Below are 18,788 nucleotides of genomic sequence, written 5' to 3'. Positions count from 1 at the left end.
GCAAGGGGGCAGTCGCTACAGCATTTATTTGTCACGCTTTGTTGGCCCCAATAGAGTGCAACAGTAACCGCAAGTATTTTTCCCATACATTTTTCCACAGGATTATCATAAAATCCTCCATAAAAGAATTGTAAGTCGTGAACAAAACCAACCAACTCCGAGGTTAATCACATTACAAAATGTGTTTTCTATGGCAACACTCATAATGCCAAACGGATCCATGTGCGAATTTGACCCCATTTACACCTGGTATGAAATGCGTCTCGGGTGATCTGATCACATTATGTCAGGCGAGACGCATGGTTGTTTACACCTGGTCGCTCAAATGCATCTCCTGTAACTGCTTGTGTTCGGAATACATGGGGAGGGTCTCTGATTTCATGACAACATACATCACATATTGTGTCGTTGTGTTACTGCATGATAATAAACCACAATAAAGTTATAAAACACAAAGAAAGCACAAAAAAAACAAGGAGATGCAGTTGAAATTTAATCTAAGCAGAAATGCAACGTTTAGAGCAGAATTATCCATTATTTTAATAGAGTACCTGTATTGCTAGGATTCAAATGTGTGTGCTTCTCATCATTGTCACTACATGTTAATATCAGTCACACTGAAGAAGATCTGTGAAATTCTATTGCTGGTATATATATTCGCTATATGTATTCAAATTTTCCGGTTATTTCCTTTTAAAGCCACTCGTAACTGGCAAAGTTTAAACTTTTGCTTTAGCGGAGCGGTTGATTGACTGGTGAGGGGTAGTGCTTTTAGTTTACAACTAAAATGTGATGCCAAAATCGAATGAAATTATGTCAGAATCAGATGAGGTTTTTAAAAAAGATAAAATGGAGGTGAACAAAACAGACATCCTTACCCTAAACCTAAACCTAACTGATAGTGTTTTAAAAGCACATTTACTGAAGCAACCACGTAATTTCGTGGCACTTTTGCTGTTCTTTCATCCTAAACATCTTTGGCTGGGCTCAAGCCCTAGTCTTTCCAGTCCAAATTCCAACACTCTATCAGGTGAGCTGGTGTGAAAGCTAATCATGTTGGAATACTTGTGTAAATATAGGTGGGTTTTTAATACAAGTGCTAAAATGTATCGCTTTACAAATGATGCTTTAGAGTAAAAGTGTTTTGATATCATAACATAGCAGGGTGTGAGTAATTGAGTGAAAAATACGTGTTTATAAAGTCATAATCAGCCATAGTACTCGTGATTTGTGTGAAACTGAATAAAACCCACTGTTGTTGAAGTGCCTCTAGAGTTAATTTCACCAGGAAACTGCAGCCCTGCAGCCAGCAACCATGGCATGATTGTTGGAGTCAGACGGGCTGATTTGAGTATTTCTATAACTGCTGATTTCATAAACAGTTTCTAGAGTATACTCAATATGGTGCCAGAAACAAAAAACATCCAGTGAGCAGCAGTTCTGCAGGCAGAAACACCTTGTTGATGAGAGTGGTCAACGGCGAATGGCCATGAGAATGGTTTGAGCTGACAGAAAGGCTACGGTAACTCAAATAACCACTCTTTAGAATTGTAGTGAGCAGAATAGCATCTCAGAATGCACATGTCTAGCCTTGAGGGGCATGGGCTACAACAGCTAAAGACCACGTCGGGTTCCACTTCTGTCAGCTAAAAACAGAAAACTGAGGCTGCAGTGGGCTGAAATCGAGATTAATCAGACCAGGCTATGTCTTTCCAGTCTTTAACTGTCCAGTTTGGGTGAACCTGTGTCCACTGCAGCCTCAACTTTCACACAAATCACATTTTCTATGGCTGTTTATGACTATAAACACTTATTTCTCACTCTGTTACTCACACCCTATGACATGGTAAATGGTCTGCACTTATATAGCGCTTTTTTAACCTTAAAAGTATTCAAAGCGCTTTACACTGTGACACATTCACTCATTCATACACCAATGGCAGTAGAGCTGCCATGCAAGGTGCTAGCCTGCCATTGGAGCAACTTGGGGTTCAGTGTCTTGCCCAAGGACACTTCGGCATGTGGAGTCGTGTGGGCTGGGACTCAAACCAACAATCCTGTGATTAGTGGCTGACCCGCTCTACCAACTGAGCCACAGCCGCCCCATCAAAGCATTTTAGAGCATTTTAACTCTAACACATCATATATAAATCTATACATTTTAACACTTGTATTACAGGCCCACCTACATTTACACATGTATTCCAACATGATCTAGCTCACCTGAGGGTTGGACTTTGGACTTGAAGGACCGAGGCTCAAGCCCAGCCAAAGACGCTCGGAGTGAAAGAGAAGCGAAAGTGCCATAGAAGTGACACAAAATGACTTCAGTAAATATGCTTGGTGTAGCTAAGCAGAGTTCTTGCACTAAAATTCAGTTTCCAAAAAATGTAAGGTCATAAAAAGTCTTAAATATATTAAATGATTCAACAAAAGTCTTAAATATAATTTAAACAGGTCTTAAATTTGGAGGCGGAAAGACAGGAATCGTGATATGACCTAATGTATCAAACTTAAAAAAAACAACATTTATTATATAAGTGCATGCGCTGCAACCTTCAGAGTGATAACGCAGCACTGTTGCATTTTTTTCAAGCATGCAAGTGCTTGTGAGTGTTTTCAGCTGTTTGCAGAGCAGTTCACAATCAGTAGGCCATATCGGAAATGTATTACAAACTATAACTAATGATCAGCTGTTGATGATGATGATATAGTGTTGAGGAAATATGACAATGTTTACTTTTAATTGTTTATATTGTAATATGTTGTAGATTACTGTAGGAGTGCACATTTTATTTCCCTTATCTGTTTGAATAAGCAGCTGGAAGCGTTGAAGCTCATACATTTCAAAATAAGAGTCCCCTGTGTATTTAGTCTTACACCCAGGGTTAATAGTATTTTGGTTGCACCATAATCTGCATCTGGAATTTAATTCAATTTGGACTCTTGTAGCCTCTGTCTGACCCTCCCCATCACAGGAATGAAAGACTAAGAACATTTAATATAGGCTACCAATTTTAAAAACTATTGGCAGATGAATTGTCTTTCTTTCAACATATTATCATATCAGCAAAATACAATATCTGTTGACCTCTTATTTTTATTTATTTATATAATGGTACATAAACCAATTTTAATGTAATGTATATGTGGAAAACATGTCTTGAGTATTTTAAACTTGCATATATCCTATCATGTTTTACTGATAAGCAATATTAAGGCCATGTTCAATGTGTGCCCAAGCTTGTTTAAATAAGGCTCTGTGATGCATTATTTATTTTAAGATAATGTTGCTTTGTTTTGGTATGGGGATATGGTATTCATTTGATTTGTTCAGGTCTTAAAAAGTCTTAAATTTGATTTGAAAAACTCAACAGCAACCCTGTCTACAGAAAACAAGACTCAACCTTTTTTCCCTCTCAGAATGGTTGCGTAGCATTTGACGTGCAGGGCCTTATTAAATACTTAATTTTAATCTCTCCATTCTTCCCTCATTTACAGTTCTTTTTCTCTAGTTGACTGTCACTCTTCATCTTCCTCTTCTTTTCTTTGGTCCTCAACATTGCGTTTACCTGTCTTTATTTCTGATTTCTGTTTGTCTGTTTCCACGGACACGTGTGGGTGTTGCACATTTTCTGTACTATATGTTGATTTATTGTAGAATCCAAACCAAGACACAGTAAACTACACCAATCTTCATTTCTTTCTCCCTCCCTCCGTCTCTCTGTCTTTCTCTTCCCTCTCTCTAAAGATCCAGTTGCTAGGTAACAGTTAATTGTCAAGAAATAGTTACATGTGTTGCAATGTATTCTGTGATTGACTGCTTGAAGGAAGTGTGTGAGAAACGAGAGAGGGAAAGAAAAAGAGAGGGAGTGAGAGAGTAGGGGATTAGAAAGAGTAGGTTTGTGAAATATTGAATTGCAAATCATTTTAAAATAAACAGCTAATACTTTAAAAATAAACAGCCTATACAGATTTTACATGATCAACAGGAATCAATAATCACAATTGGTAAAAATAAACAAAACAAACAAACAGCAATATATTCAGTGCACTGACATTAGTACTTTGTTGGCACTTTGTGCATGATGCAGTGAACCACATGTATCCACGGCAACACAAGTGGCTAAAGAAGCTCTCACTCACGTTTCCTCCACTGTGCAATGTCACGAATATAAACTAAGCTTATATCAAATTGTAAGTGTACACTGTAATTTGAAATCTGTGCAAAGAAGACAAATACTCTGTCCCCCAAAAGCATTAACCTTATCAAAACCAAAGTATCTATTTGGGGAAATCTGGCACAAGATGCATTTAATGACCAAAAAAAGGACTGTCATTGTATCCTCTCAAATTCTCTCGGCTGTATGAAAAAGACAGAAAGACTATAACGCTTGAGATCTCTCCCTTTTATTTTGTTTTTAGTCAACACTGTTTTGTACAAAGAGACAGAAGAATATATCTTAGCACTTATTTTCACATTGTGTCTGTATTCTCAATAGCTTATGTATTGTGAAATGTCTCATTAAATTATTATTGTAGTCTTAACACATGTAATCTCTCTATACAAAAACAGAAAAAAGAAACAATCTTGTCATATTTACAGAATCTGTACAGTTGTGATCCTTATGTAACATTTAAAATAAGTGGTTAAAACCACAGAATACAAGAAAGACAGAATTAAAGACATCAAAGATGTCCGTTTTGTCTAAATTCTGGTTATCTGATGCTATTAGAATGGCACTGTTCTCCTGGTGCAGTGGTCTAATAACTTTGCTATAAAAAATCTTCCAGACAAAAATGTATCTCAGATTTCAATATTTTAAATATTTGTCTCCATATATTAAAAGGTAATGGGAAGGGAACATAATTATTTACAGCAGACATAATAATAGATAACCATTGCACTGTGCTCTGTATCCTTCTCTCTCTCTCGCTCGTTCTCTCTCTCAAACACACACACAATCACACACACACACACTTGTGCACGGACAAATGTGCGTGCACACACAAACACTTGCGTGCGCACAAAGAGGTAATCAACCATATGAATGCAGACGTACAATCAAGTGTGACGTACCATACTAGGGAGGGTGCATGATGACTAAAATGACAAGCAAATAAAATATAGTGAAAAATACTGCAGTCCTATCCTACTAGCCATGATATGTTAAAATGAGAATGAATGAGAAGAGAAATAAAATATTAAAATAACACAGAACATTAGCTACTGTCACTCCCTCTTTCTCTACCACCCATTTTTATCTGCCTACCTCTCTTGTATCCTCTGCAGCAAAAGTCATCACACACTATTTTTATCGAATGATATTAGCGTGGATTTACAAGGCCACATCTTTAAAGTGTGCATCCAAATGAAATGTAATAGAAAACTGGAAAGCTTTTCAGGAAGAGCAAAGGCAACGTCTCTGATACTTACACACGCAATCACACAATACTTTCTCTACATAGTACAACTAAAATCTATAGGCTTGGCTGTCCTGTAGGAAATACTATGGTCTAAGTCTCACCACAGCTCTGTCACACAACATAAACTGTTATGATATATCTTTAAAGGATTTACTAAAGAAAACAAAAAAGAGAAAAGTAGGCTAAGCATAAATAATCTTAAGGATACTTTTAAAAACATGGTACCATGCAAAGAAATGTATTGTGAGACCAACTTAAAAATTCATGTGTGATAAGAATTCAAATAAATCGTGACAAAATTAGCCCTACATGGACACAGGAATGGTCTTTCAAAAATATTCTTAAATAATAGCAATATTCCTGACAAATTCACTATCACCCATAGTTTGGGTGTGCTTGATATAATCAAGCGGTACTTAAATGTGAACGATGAGTTAATATTCCATATCCATATTCAAACATCATATCAGTTCATTAGACTCACGGTATCACCTTGAACCTGTATGAGGCACAGTTTAATGACATATTGCACCAACAAAGAGTAGGCATGATATCTTAATAGACATAAATGTATGAAATGCTAAAGATATGGCAATTAGTAAGTAAAAGAAATGCATGCTCTTCTTAAACACAAACTTTCATACAAAGAGTCAAAAAAGAATGTGGCAAAAAGTTAAGATAAAAAATAGTGATACATCAATTATAAACCAAATATTATAAATATTGTGCTTAAAGTGGAGATCTGTTTGGCTAACAGTTCATTCACAAAAAACGTGTAAACAAAATTTGCAATTAACACAACAAACTTCAAGTAAAGGATTTTGTCTAAGCTTTGGGCCAAAGGTTTAAAGAGAAATTATTTCTTCATACTGCCCTGCAATACAAGTTCAATGGTGTTTCTGAAAACATTTTAGAAAATTTTTAAAAGAGAGTTAAATATTTGCAAAGCACTACTCATGGCTCATGGTTGTCCAAATAATGGGATCATTGGTTTATTGATTTAGGTAATTAGGCAATTTAGTTCAACGATATGTTTGTTTTTGCCTGTGCCCATCCAAAATTCCTGAGAAATACCTCTACTTCCTACAAGCAAATTAATATGACAAGGATAGGAAAAAACTGCATTTCTGAGTTATCCCTATCACGTCTTGATTCAAGTTAAAAAGTACTTGGACATGAATAGACTAAAATGTCTTGAAAATTTGCTGCCTTCTGCACAGGTGCAGTAAGGGATCATGTTTGCTTGAACAACAATACGGTGTATGCATAAAATCGAATGAATATACATGTTTGTCCATACCGTTAAAATGTTATGGATAATTTTTTGCCGTATAATTGGAATGTTAATCATTTAACAGTTTAATTCAGTTCTAAAAATCTAAAACTTAAAATATCAACTAATGAGTGTGGGCAAACAAACCTGTAGAGTTACATCCTTTCTGTCTATTCACTGTACAGAGTGGAAAAAAAGGAATATTTACATAACAGCATTTGCTGAAAAAATAAATTATTTCATTATAACTTTCAACACCCTACTGTGGACTGGCAGGCGTCTCCCTAAGGAAAGTACAGATACGCATCTCCAATACTAACCGCATTCTTAGAGGAAACAAATCCATGACACAGATTTTATTTTGCTGCTTGGTCAAAAACCTCCACATGTTCCAGAGATTGGGGACAGAGGAGAAAAATAATTTTTTCATGTTACAGATAACACCATACACATGTAATGCCCTACAGCTCAACTCTGTGATCATACTGTGCACTGTACAATGTTGTGCAAAACCTTTCTAAAAAAAAAAATCTATGTTCCTATTATTAAACCTTGTTACAATGATAATTCCATTAGTTTTCTTTAGAATTGTGTCCTCAAGATTAATGCTATGAATGCATTCAGGCTAGTGTCTCCTAAATACTGGGTTTCAATATCAGTTTTTACAGTATATCATTAAAAGGAAGGTTCCAGTATAATATGAATCATCCAATTACAAATCTGTGTGCAGTGACCAAAAAGTTACCATGGCAATATGACATGTAAATCTGGAATTCTGTAAGTCTTGGTAAGGCACATAATGTGCTGTGTATTAAACCAATATTGTTCTGAAAATGGAACACTATAAAATAAGGAGATAATAATACATTTTCCTTCAAAATGATATCTCAAGTACAGCTGACGTACTTTCAAAGCAAATCATGCCTTTTACACACATTTTACAGCACTCCATACTGGCAAAAATAAACATGATTAATCAGTGATAAAGAACTTTTATGGAATCCAAGTTTGTCTACAATTAAATTGACAATCAAATAAGATCAATTGACAAATCAAAAAAGCCTCCTGCAAAGTGGTTTGATAAGAACAGAAACTACAGTACAAATATGTAACAGCATAAAACATCCAGAAACCAAGCCCAAATGGAACATCATAAACATTGTAATAATATAGAATAATATTATTATCAAGAACATTATAAATACAATTATTGTAAGTTTTACCCTGTTGTTTAAAAACAGTAACTGATTTCCATCCACGATTGTACAAAGGATTGTACACAGTTGTCTCCATCTGTAAACTGGATTGGCCTCCGTTTTGATTAGTTAAGAGCCAGAAAATAGTGGGATATAGAAAAACAAGAGTCGTAATTAACTGTTTTCCCCCTAATCTCACCTTTTCAACAGTGGGCAGGTCCCCTCTCTCTATTTACATATCTATGCTTGATAGCTCATCAACCATGAAACTTAATGAAAGCATGAGTCAGTTTCTCACACAGGGTTTCCTCTTCTTTCTTTGAGAATGAAGGTACTAATTACACACTGCCTTTTTAGTTTTCTCTCTTGTCATTCTTCATGTTCGCTGGCTTCTTTCTCACATGTCTATCTGCTTCTGACTCCCTTCTTCAGACATCAGACTCAATGCTGGAAAGCTTCTCATAAACATGTCCATTGCTCGAGCCATTAAATGGTCTCTGTCCTTGCCCCATTCCTAACCCATCCCTTGCTGACAGCAGCTTGTTGTTGCTAGGTCCCCCACCGTGGTGGTTGCCAAGGGGCCCGCCCAGACATAGCTCTTTGGGGAACCGAGGGGCCACGTTGGATAACACCCCTGAACTAGCAGAGGCAGGCAAATAGGAAGTCACCCCCATGGAGCCCAGGAAGTCAGCCCGACTGTTGTTGAGGAGCTGTTGCTGTTGTTGTGGCATCTGTTGCTGCTGCGGCTGCTGCTTTTTGATGTAGTATGATTTGGCACCGTGTAATAGACACTGGTCGTCGCCGAAGGTTGGGATGAATGGGTTCTGGTTCACCTTATCTGGGTAGAGAGATTTAGACAAGGAGTAAGTCCCGACCCCTCGGGTACCGCCCACACCTCCTCCCATCATGCCTCTATCCCTGTCCCTCATATTTCTCTCTCCCACGGAGCGACGGTGCAACCCACCTTCACCCCCACGGAATAAGCTAAAAGATGAACCCCCACCCTTCCCTCTGTCCCCTCCACAAAAATATGTTGTCTCCCGATCCCCTCCCGCATACTGCTCAAACATCTGGGCATAGGGGCTCACGCCCTCCATGTGGCGGTCTCTGTCTTTTAGGCTCACGCTTCGTGGTGGAGGAAGCATTGATGCTCCACCACCACCTCCAAACCCACCCATCCTGCCTGCCCCTTCCTTCTGCAGCTCTACAAATGTGTCATAAGAATGCTGCCTGCGCAATACCTTACCACCTGGGCCAAATTTCCGCCTCTGTAACTGGGTTTGGGCCCCTGTGTCTCCCCCTCCCTTTCCACTCTCCAGGAGGTGCTTGCCCCGAATTTGATCCAAGAGGAGGTGGTTGTCCTCACTGATGTCATACAAGTTGCCAGGTTTCTTGCACGAATCACATCGCTTGCAGGTTGCTGAACTAGGGCGGCTCGAGATTTGTCCACTACCTCCACCTCCTCCAGCGGTTCCCCCAACTACCCCAGCAGCTGGATAGCCCCCACCCCCGCCTCCCCCATGCATGCAAACTCCACTACCAACCCCTCCACTGCGGCAATTGCGACATTCCCAATCCCCTCCGGCCAACCCCCCTACCCCTCCGATGCCCTTTTCCCAGCATGCATGGCCCTGTTGCCCAGGTGATCCTCCTCCCATTCCACCCTTACTCTCTGTCTTTTTGGATTTACCTTTCAGGAAATCTTCAGTGGGAACCAAAGTAGTGCATGCTCCCCCACCTCCACCTCCACCACTACTAACTACACCACCATAACCACCCCCACCCATTCCTGTTGCATCATTTAAATCCAAATGATCCCATGGTGATGCCCCTTCCTTGGTTTGAAACTGGTCCACATAGAAGTCCCTCAAATTCTCTTTGTCTCTGAATAGATAAGGTGTGCAGTTACTACTTCTCTGGCTCTTGCGCTCCACGGGTGGGGTGGCTGAGCGGTGTGCTTGTGTTGCTGGATGGTGGTGATGATGATGATGATGGATAGTGTGGTGGGGGCGCCTCCTGAAGCCAAGCTCAATCTCATCTTGCTCACGGCGAGACTTGGCAGAAGCAGGTCTCTTTTTTAGGCTGTCCCTGTACTGTTTGCGCCGTTTGCCATGCCCTTCAAGGTTTCCGTAGGTCACAGTGTGAGTGGAAATATCTGACACATCGGATCGTATGTTTCCATCGTCCCCTCCCGATCCCACCCCACCTCCCCCGCAGTACCTGTCATGTCCCGCAATAAACCCTGAACTGGATGCCCCACCTTTGAAGGAGAACTTTCCATACAGATCAGGTAGGCCAGACTTGAAGCTTGACTGGGTCGGATGACCTGCAATCAGGTCAAACTTTTCCCTGTTCCGGTGTGTCAGCGACTGCCGTGGCTGGGTGGTGAAGATGGGCGCTACCCCTCCCCTAAGCTGTCACAATCGTACCCACCCTCCAAAGAACTGGCACTCCCTAAGCTACGAGGTCGGTTAGGCAGGGGACCCGACATACCAAGAGCCAGTTCGGATCCCCCATGGTGGTGCAGGTAATGATCCTGGTACAGGTTGCTGTCCTTCAGGTGCAAGTTCCCAAAAGTCCTCTCCACGTCGCTAACATAGTCGCTGAACATGTTGTCCTCTAGCAGATATGGTGGTGGTTTGCAGTCATTATGGCCTGTTAGGCTGCGCCGGTGTTCACTTATGTCATAAACGGCTGACTCACGATGACTGTAGTCCAATTGGCTGTTAGGTGAACCATTGACCCCAGGCACAGAGGTCATGTTCTTGGCAGTACGCAAGAGGCGGAGAATGTTGGAGTGGGTGTTGTTCATGTTCATGTTCATGTTCATAGTGGCTGATGGTGAGTTAAGTCCAGATTTGTTCTCTTCAATCTGAACACCATGGATGCAACTGTAGATACCCTGTTGGGCAGATAAAATGAGGAACAGAAAAAAAAACAAAGGAAAAGTGACAAAAATATGGAATTAGTATAATGCTTATTTTTGTTCAGAATATTTACAAGAGAACCAGCACAGGTGTCTGTGATCAATAAACACATAAACACAAAGGCAGCAATCCCATGGGAGACCTCCCATATATCAATTTGTTTCTCGATTAAAATCAAATGAGTAGTAATGTTTTTTGTTTAGATTTTTGCTATATCTGCACACATCTACACATTTAAGGTTATATTCATAAAATGTTGGAAAGTTGTTATTTTAATTTGAATGATTAAAAATGTGTTTACTGTGTGCTTTGATGGGGAAAAAAAGTATGATCTGTATTTTTGTGCAAGAGAGACTAGGAAAGCTTTTGCATAAATCTACATCTGCCCAGTGTCTTTATGTTTGTGCACATATATTCCACTCTGAGTGTCGTCCACACAAATTGCAGAGCCTAATACTAACAAATATTATTTTTATTTTCCTTTAAAAGGAAATCAATGATTAAATAAAGAGTAAGGACAGGGGCCAAAGGGGCAGTGATTGATGATGACAGGGTGACTGGGCTGCAGTATCTCATAAGTAGTTTTGACTTCCCATCAATGACTTCAATCAATGTGATTACAATTCTGATGACACTGCTGTGTCTACTCAGTCTCTCCTTCATTTCTGCCATGAGAAATTAACTATATAATATTCTAAAACTCTCTAGCGCATTCACCAATAATGCAGATTTACTGCATTTTAATGAGTTTATCTGTGTACTTTATTAAACAAAATTCATATTGGCAAATTTGTTATTGTGAGACTGGCTGGGAGTAAAATACTTAATTATCCTTTTTAAATAGTTGGATATTTTTTATTTATATCCAGAACAACAAATGGGGGTGAGGGGGGTGGGGAGTGATGACTATAATGGAATATCTTTTAAAATTAGTCTTGAAAGATATAAGCCATAAAATCCTTTGAAAGAAAAAATATTACATAAAACACAAGGTTACTCTTCTACTGGCAGTCCATCCCTCCAGTGAGGCAACATGTCAGAAGTGTTTCCTGTCTCGCTCTTAGTCACTTAGCATGTCTATCCACTCTCACTGGGTTTTTTTTTCTTCTTTTTTATTATGTTCCCCTTATCTCCTCTACCTTCTGTCTTTCTTAAGCGCAGGTCATCCTTCCCAGTGTGACACTTATATTCATTCATCTCCTGACCCTTCTATCCGATTGGGTTGGAACATATTCTTCGTTCAGTGTTATCTCATTTCTCTTTCTTTCTTGTTCTTTCTCTTGAAAGGTGCCTTTCTCTTCCTTTTTGTCCATTGCCTTTTTTTCTCTTCTATTCATTGTAGATTCACCTTACCCCCACCACAGCAACACTGCTTTAGCTAGAGTACAAACATGCATCTACATCTCAAAGGGAAGTATATCTATTAAGAAAATCTGTTTGTTTCATCAGTTAAGTGTTTTCAAAGAACTCCACATATATACAAGTCTTGTAATTGTAGCTGAGGAAACCTTGTCATACAAATGACCCTGTTGGCTAACAGGTAAATGAAGCAATCTTTTTTCCTGTTAGTCTCATGTTTGCCTCTAATATTGCAAACAGCATTATAGTAAGCAGGTCTATGTTTGAGTTACTTGCCAATTTGGTGAGGTTAACTAATATATATATTCTCACTGTGTTCAATCCTGCCATTTTGTGGGTCATGGCACCACTCCAAATGGTGTTGCTTTCGGAAATATTTGATTTTAAAATCTTTGAAATTGGAGTCTGGTGCTTTGGTCTGTAGGCTAAAGATCTGGTTTTCAAACATCCAGTGATTGACTTATTAAACTTAACAATGTAGCTTTTCATAAGCATCCTTGAAGATACATACATTAAGATTTTATATTGCTAGACCGAGGACATCAAGGCACTTATTGTGATAAACCAGAACCATAAATGATTAATAATACATTCAGGTCTTGTTGTAATTATCATAATTACAAGATGAAAACTTGAAGATTCTCTCTGAGCTTTCCACGTCCCCAGACTTATTTGTTCCTATGGCAACAGTCATAACACTAAAATGGATCCATCTTTGGCTTTGTTGTTGATGATATCAAAATACTTGTGTGGCTGATTTGTTGACAAAACCACTACATTTTCACCTCAATATACTCTTGTAAAATATTTTATAACAAAGAAAGTGCAACAGGTAACACTAGCTGGTTTGTTTGCCAAGTTCAAAGGTAAATCTTCCACTCACCCTGCTGATGGAGAAGGTAAGGCCAGGCTTGCCCGAGCACACACCCATGAAGCAGAATCGAAGTTGCCAGTAAAACAGGTGCTCTGCGATGAATGTGATAAGAGACAGGGCCATTGCAGCTCCCAGCATGTAGAACACACCTGCCATGTTGTCTACATCCAGTTGACTGCTCATAACCTCATTTTTTTCATTGTGGCAGATGCCAGTCAGCCACAGGGCTTCCAGTTCCTCCATCTCACCTACAGAATTAAGGAAAGAGAGAAGGAAGAATAGAGGGGAGAGGAAAAAGTTTGATTGGTATCTAAGCATCAAAAAAATGAAATAATATAGATTGGAGCAATGGCAGAATGCAAAGACAGTAGATTGGATGTTGTAAGGGAGAAATACAAGTACATGAATGCAATTTCTATATAATGGATACTCTAATTTCTGATTGGATGAGCAGCATTTGAAGCCATTGTAAAATTACCTGTGACAGCACATTCTATGTTAATGCACCAAGTCACAACTTTATTTGGCAACCACAAAAAGCCTACATTTAGGACGATGACCTATATTACTTGGCAGAATTAATATAGAAGTGGCGATAATTATTAATAATAAATTCCACTGTTTATTGAAAATTAGAGTCTTAAATCATATTGCTGTTGCTGCCATTTCGGGTTGTGTCTAAAAACAGTGTTAGGGAAGCTACTTTGAAACTATAGCTTCTCAAGCTACAAGCTACTCATAACTTAAAGTAGTTAAACTATAGTCAAGCTACTCTTTTAAAAAAGTAGCTAGCTACACTTCAAGCTACCAAAAATATGCAGAAAAGGACAGCAAACACCCCTGTTTTGTTGTGGCATCATTTCGTTGTGGCTTCATTTTGTTGTTGTGGCTCAATATCGTTGTGTTGTGGCTTAATTTATTTGTGTTGTGGTTTAATTTATTTGGGTTGTGGTTTAATTTATTTGGGTTGTGGCTTCATTTATTTGGGATGTGGTTACATTTATTTGTTCTGTGACTTAATTTATTTGTGTTCTAGCTTGATTTTGATGTGTTGTTGCATCAATTTGTTGTGTTGTTTCATTTAATTGTGTTGTGGCTTCCTTTCGTTTTTTTTTTTTGTGGCTTCATTTATTTGTGTTGTGGCTTCATTTCGTTGTGTTGTAACTTCCTTTCATTGTGTCCTTTCACTGTGTCATTTTCCTTTCATTGTGTCCTTTCACTATGTCCTTTCATTATGTCGTAGCATATCGTTGTGTTGTGGCTTCCTTTAGTTTTTTTTGTGTTAATTTATTTTAGTTGTGGCTTAATTTCGTTGTGTTGTGGCTTCATTTATTTGTGGTGTGGCTTCATTTAATTGTGTTGTGGCTTCTTTTATTTGTGTTGTCTCTATGTTTCTTTGCCCACTCTAAGCTTTTCGTTTTGATTTTCTGTTTCAAAAGTGGCTTTTTCTTTCCAATTCTTCCCATAAGGCCTGCACCCCTGAGTCTTCTCTTTACTGTTGTACATGAAACTGGTGTTGAGCGGGTAGAATTGAATGAAGCTCTCAGCTGAGGACATGTGAGGCGTCTATTTCTCAAACTAGAGACTCAGATGTAATTATCCACTTGTTTAGTTGTATTTGGGCCTTCCACATCTCTTTCTGTTCTTGTTAGAGCCATTGTTCTTTGTCTTTGAAGACTGTAGTATACACCTTTGTATGAAATCTTCAGTTTTTGTGCAATTTCAAGCATTTTAAAGCCTTCATTCCTCAAAACAATAATTGACTGATGAGTTTCTAGAGAAAGCTGTTTCTTTTTTTTAATTTTTTTTATTTATTTATTTTTTTGTTTGACCTAAAATTGACCTTAAGACAGTCTATTGCATACTGTCCCATGCTCCATGCCCTTTCATGCTAGACCACGCCCTATGCCTACAGAACTTTGGGATTTATGTCATGTTTAATGTGTGTGTTCATGTTTTGGAGGTGTCAGGAGCCTAATGATGTGGGGGGTTGTAATGTTAAATGTGTGTGTTCATGTATTTCATGTCTTTTGTTTTGAAAAGACTAGTTCCTGTTTCATGTCATGTGGTTCCCTTGTCATGTGATTTCATGTTTCCCTCCATGTTCATGTGTCATGTTTTCATTGGTTTATTGTTTCATTATGTTGTTATCAGTTCTAGTTTGTCTTTGGTTTTAGTTTATTAGTTCTGTTATGTAATTGGTCCATGGTCATTGTCTTGTTTTCTAGTTTCTAGTTTGATCTGTTCATTGGTTGATGTTTCCCATGTCCATGTACTTAATCCTCATGTATTCCATTGTGTCTTTGTCAAGTATTGTATGTGAATGTGTTCATGTAAACTTTGTTAAGCCAAGCCAAGCTCAGCTCATGTTTATGTTTTGTTTTGTTTTATAGTTAAGTCCAGTCCAGCCAAGTCTAGTTCAAGTCTAGTTAATGTTTCATTTATGTTTATTGTTTCACATTTTGTTTAAATAAACTGCACTTGGGTTCATCTTCACATCTTCGCCTTCATTATTGTCCTTGCCAGCATCGTTACACTAGCACCAAATTAGCATTGCAATTTAGCATGATTACTCCAGGTATGTTGGAGTGATGGCTGCTGGAAATTGGGCCTGTCTACATTTGATAAAAAAAAATAATAATTTCAAATAGTGATGTTTTTTTTACATCAGTAATGTCCTGACTATAATTTGTGCTCAGTTGAATGCCACGTTGGTAAAGAACAAATTTATTTCCGAAACAGCAAAATCTGTATATTATTCCAAACTTTTGGCCATCAGTGACTGTGTGTGTGTATATATATATATATATATATATATATATATATATATATATATTTGTGATGTGAGATCCAGCTTTTGATACTTAAGACCATACTCATACTCATAAGGACTCCTACACAACTATTACACAAGGTTCCAACATTCACTGATGTTCAAGGCGGCAACACACTACAATGCATATTATACTTTATGTAAATACCTATTATGTAGATTACGAAGGGCAGTACAAAATTTTTTAAATAATATATATATAAATTAGTATAAATTATGAAAGTGGTGTGAAAACTTATGAGACAAAAGGGGAATGCAAATTTGTGCACTCAACTCTACAGTATATATATATATTAAATACCTGATTAATGAGCTTTCAACTGTCTGTTCTTTGGTTTCTATATTGTTTTTGAACAACAATCTATATCGAGCATTTCTGTGATGTGGCTACTAAAACAGCCATTTGGCTCCTAAATGTTTCAGTTTAGGAACCAATGGCTCTGTGACAAGGAGGAGGGAAGGGCCGGGCCGTGACTATGCATGCCCAGCCCCCAATTGGTCTAATCAGCCGAGGAGAGGGATAAGTGCAAGGAGATGCGGCAGTTCAAGACAGAGAGAGAGCTACAGGCAGCTGCCCTGTATATGTTTATATTTGTGTCTTTGTGTTTAAGTTTATTAAAAACATTACTTTGATGCTTTGTCCAGTTCCCACCTCCTCCTTTCCATTGAACCCTGTTACAGGCTCATTAGTAGTTTTTTTTATTAGCCTGGAGCCCTGGTTGTGCTTGACAACTGGTAGAAGACGCAATGCTGCTCTACTGTTCGGTGACGGTCTCAATGCTCAAAAGGGCAGTGTTTTTGGAAAGAGTGGGGAATGTCCAATTCAACAGATCAGTCTTGTGAAAACAGTTAAAATTTCGTCCTGCACCTTTAAAAAGAACTGTACAAAAGAACCGACATATGAGAGAGGTGAGCACGTTTGATTACTCCCTCGGCTTTATTGCTGCATTTGGAATACAATATCACAAATGCTGATTTTTGTGATGCTACAGTGCTACTCTATGGAAAATGTAGCACATTACTGGAAAAGATGCACTATTGCCAAAAAATTCAGTTGAACTAAAGTTGATACTGAAAAATGTAGTTAAGTTAGTAGTGTCACAATGTTTAGTTAACTACTCCACAACACTATTTAAGAACACCCCTTACACAATGTAAAATCATTGTAACACATGGCCTTATTGCTTTATTTGAGCACATTTATACTGCATTTGGGATGATATGAGAAAGTTGTGTGTATATATTGCAATTTTTAAGTTGTGTTTTGTGTGTCTGTTGGATTTGGGTGCTCAAGCAACTTTTTTAGCATACGTGTGTTTTCATGTTTGTCTATCCGTGATCTCAATCTCAATGTGTTTCAGCATTGCAGTTATTTTGAGCCGGAAAGAAACTGTGCACAGTAAATAAATTACTGCCCCTGCGACGTGTTACATTTGTCATGACGGATTAGTCCAAAGTCATACCCACTGGAGCTCTCTCTCATTAATGATTGCTTATGGGAGCCACTTGAGATCTGGTTCCCAGCACTAATATGGGCCCTCAGGGGCATCACAGTCCTCATAGGAGGGACATGATCAAACTCAGAAACCCCACTCCGTGTCCTCCAGGTCTGTCTTTAGAGACAAATGCAGATACACACACATAATTTGTTCTCTTGCTCAATACATACAATACACACATTTGTATATAATATGTAAACAAAAAGACTCACACTTGTGTGCGCTTGCATGCCTCAGCCTGTGGGTTCATGTGTACCTACATGTACAGGACACCGTTGATGCTTTTTCAATGTACTTTTGAGATAACACAAGCACCCTCTTGACACTTGCAAATATGACTCTATTCCTGGTTTCCTATGCAGGCTTACATAACAACATGTGATACACCTATCCTACTGTAGGTGCTATAAAGACTAGGTGCTTTTGTCGATGTGCATGTATTAATGCTAACTGTGTCACTTATTAAACACATAGCACTCGCATGACATAGCCATACATACACGAGAAAGCATTCATCAGTGGATATACTGTATATTATCTAAATACATTTAGATGCCAGTCTGCCAGTATGTTGTATGTCTCTGCCTATACATCTATAAGATGCCCTTGCAATATATAATCTAGAATGTCTAAAATTATTAACACTGTTTATGCTTGTGTGGGGTGCATAGGGCATGCTCTACATGTGTCTTTAGATGTGTTCCAAACAGCCTATTATCTTATTTAGATGCTGTTTGGGGAAGAGGGGATGATATCCAGAAATGGCCTCTGGACCTGTATCACTAGTAGGTTATAAAAAGAAAGCTCTCAAATCAAACTGAATTAAGAAATGTGAAGATAAACACTTTTTGGTGCTTTCAATCTATAGCCGTTTTTGCTTTGTAAGTACAAGGACAATCCAATACAGCCTATTATATAAAACTAAGATCATTTGATAATTAGCTCTGTCACTATTGTCTTTTGTACAGCAGAAATTATGTACATTATATAAAAATACACTCACTGACCACTTCATTAGGTACACCTGTACACCTACTTATTCATGTGATTATCTAATCAGCCAATTGTGTGGCAGCAGTGCAATGCAAAAAATCATACAGATACGGTCAGGAGCTTCAGTTAATGTTGGCATCAACTATCAGAATGGGGAAAACATTTGATCAAAACAAATAAAACAATCTTTACCATCTCCAAAAAGCTGCAGAATGGCTAGGTCAACTGCCCTCTTCCAGCCTGAGTCTTTCTGAATGGCAATGCCATACCCTGTAGTAGCAAAGATGTAACCACTGCCAATGGTCACCAGTTTACAGCCCTCATCACGGCCGGCCATGTAGTTCAAGACTGCTGCATCGTAGATAAATGCATCCAATTTACTACATAGGAGAAAGGAGAGGAGTAAT

The 18,788-nt window shown here is 38.4% G+C and overlaps 1 pseudogene; it reads right to left on the bottom strand.

The window, feature by feature from the left end:
• Window positions 1–4,399: 4,399 nt before the first annotated feature.
• The window catches only part of LOC127644264 (glutamate receptor ionotropic, NMDA 2B-like), a 149,931-nt pseudogene continuing 135,542 nt past the window's right edge, over window positions 4,400–18,788 (bottom strand).

This window comes from Xyrauchen texanus, chromosome 5, assembly GCF_025860055.1.
Source record: "Xyrauchen texanus isolate HMW12.3.18 chromosome 5, RBS_HiC_50CHRs, whole genome shotgun sequence".
NCBI classification, from domain to species: Eukaryota; Metazoa; Chordata; class Actinopteri; order Cypriniformes; family Catostomidae; genus Xyrauchen; species Xyrauchen texanus.
The sequence above is the reverse complement of the archived record's forward strand: the minus strand, read 5'-3'. Positions and strand labels throughout refer to the sequence as shown.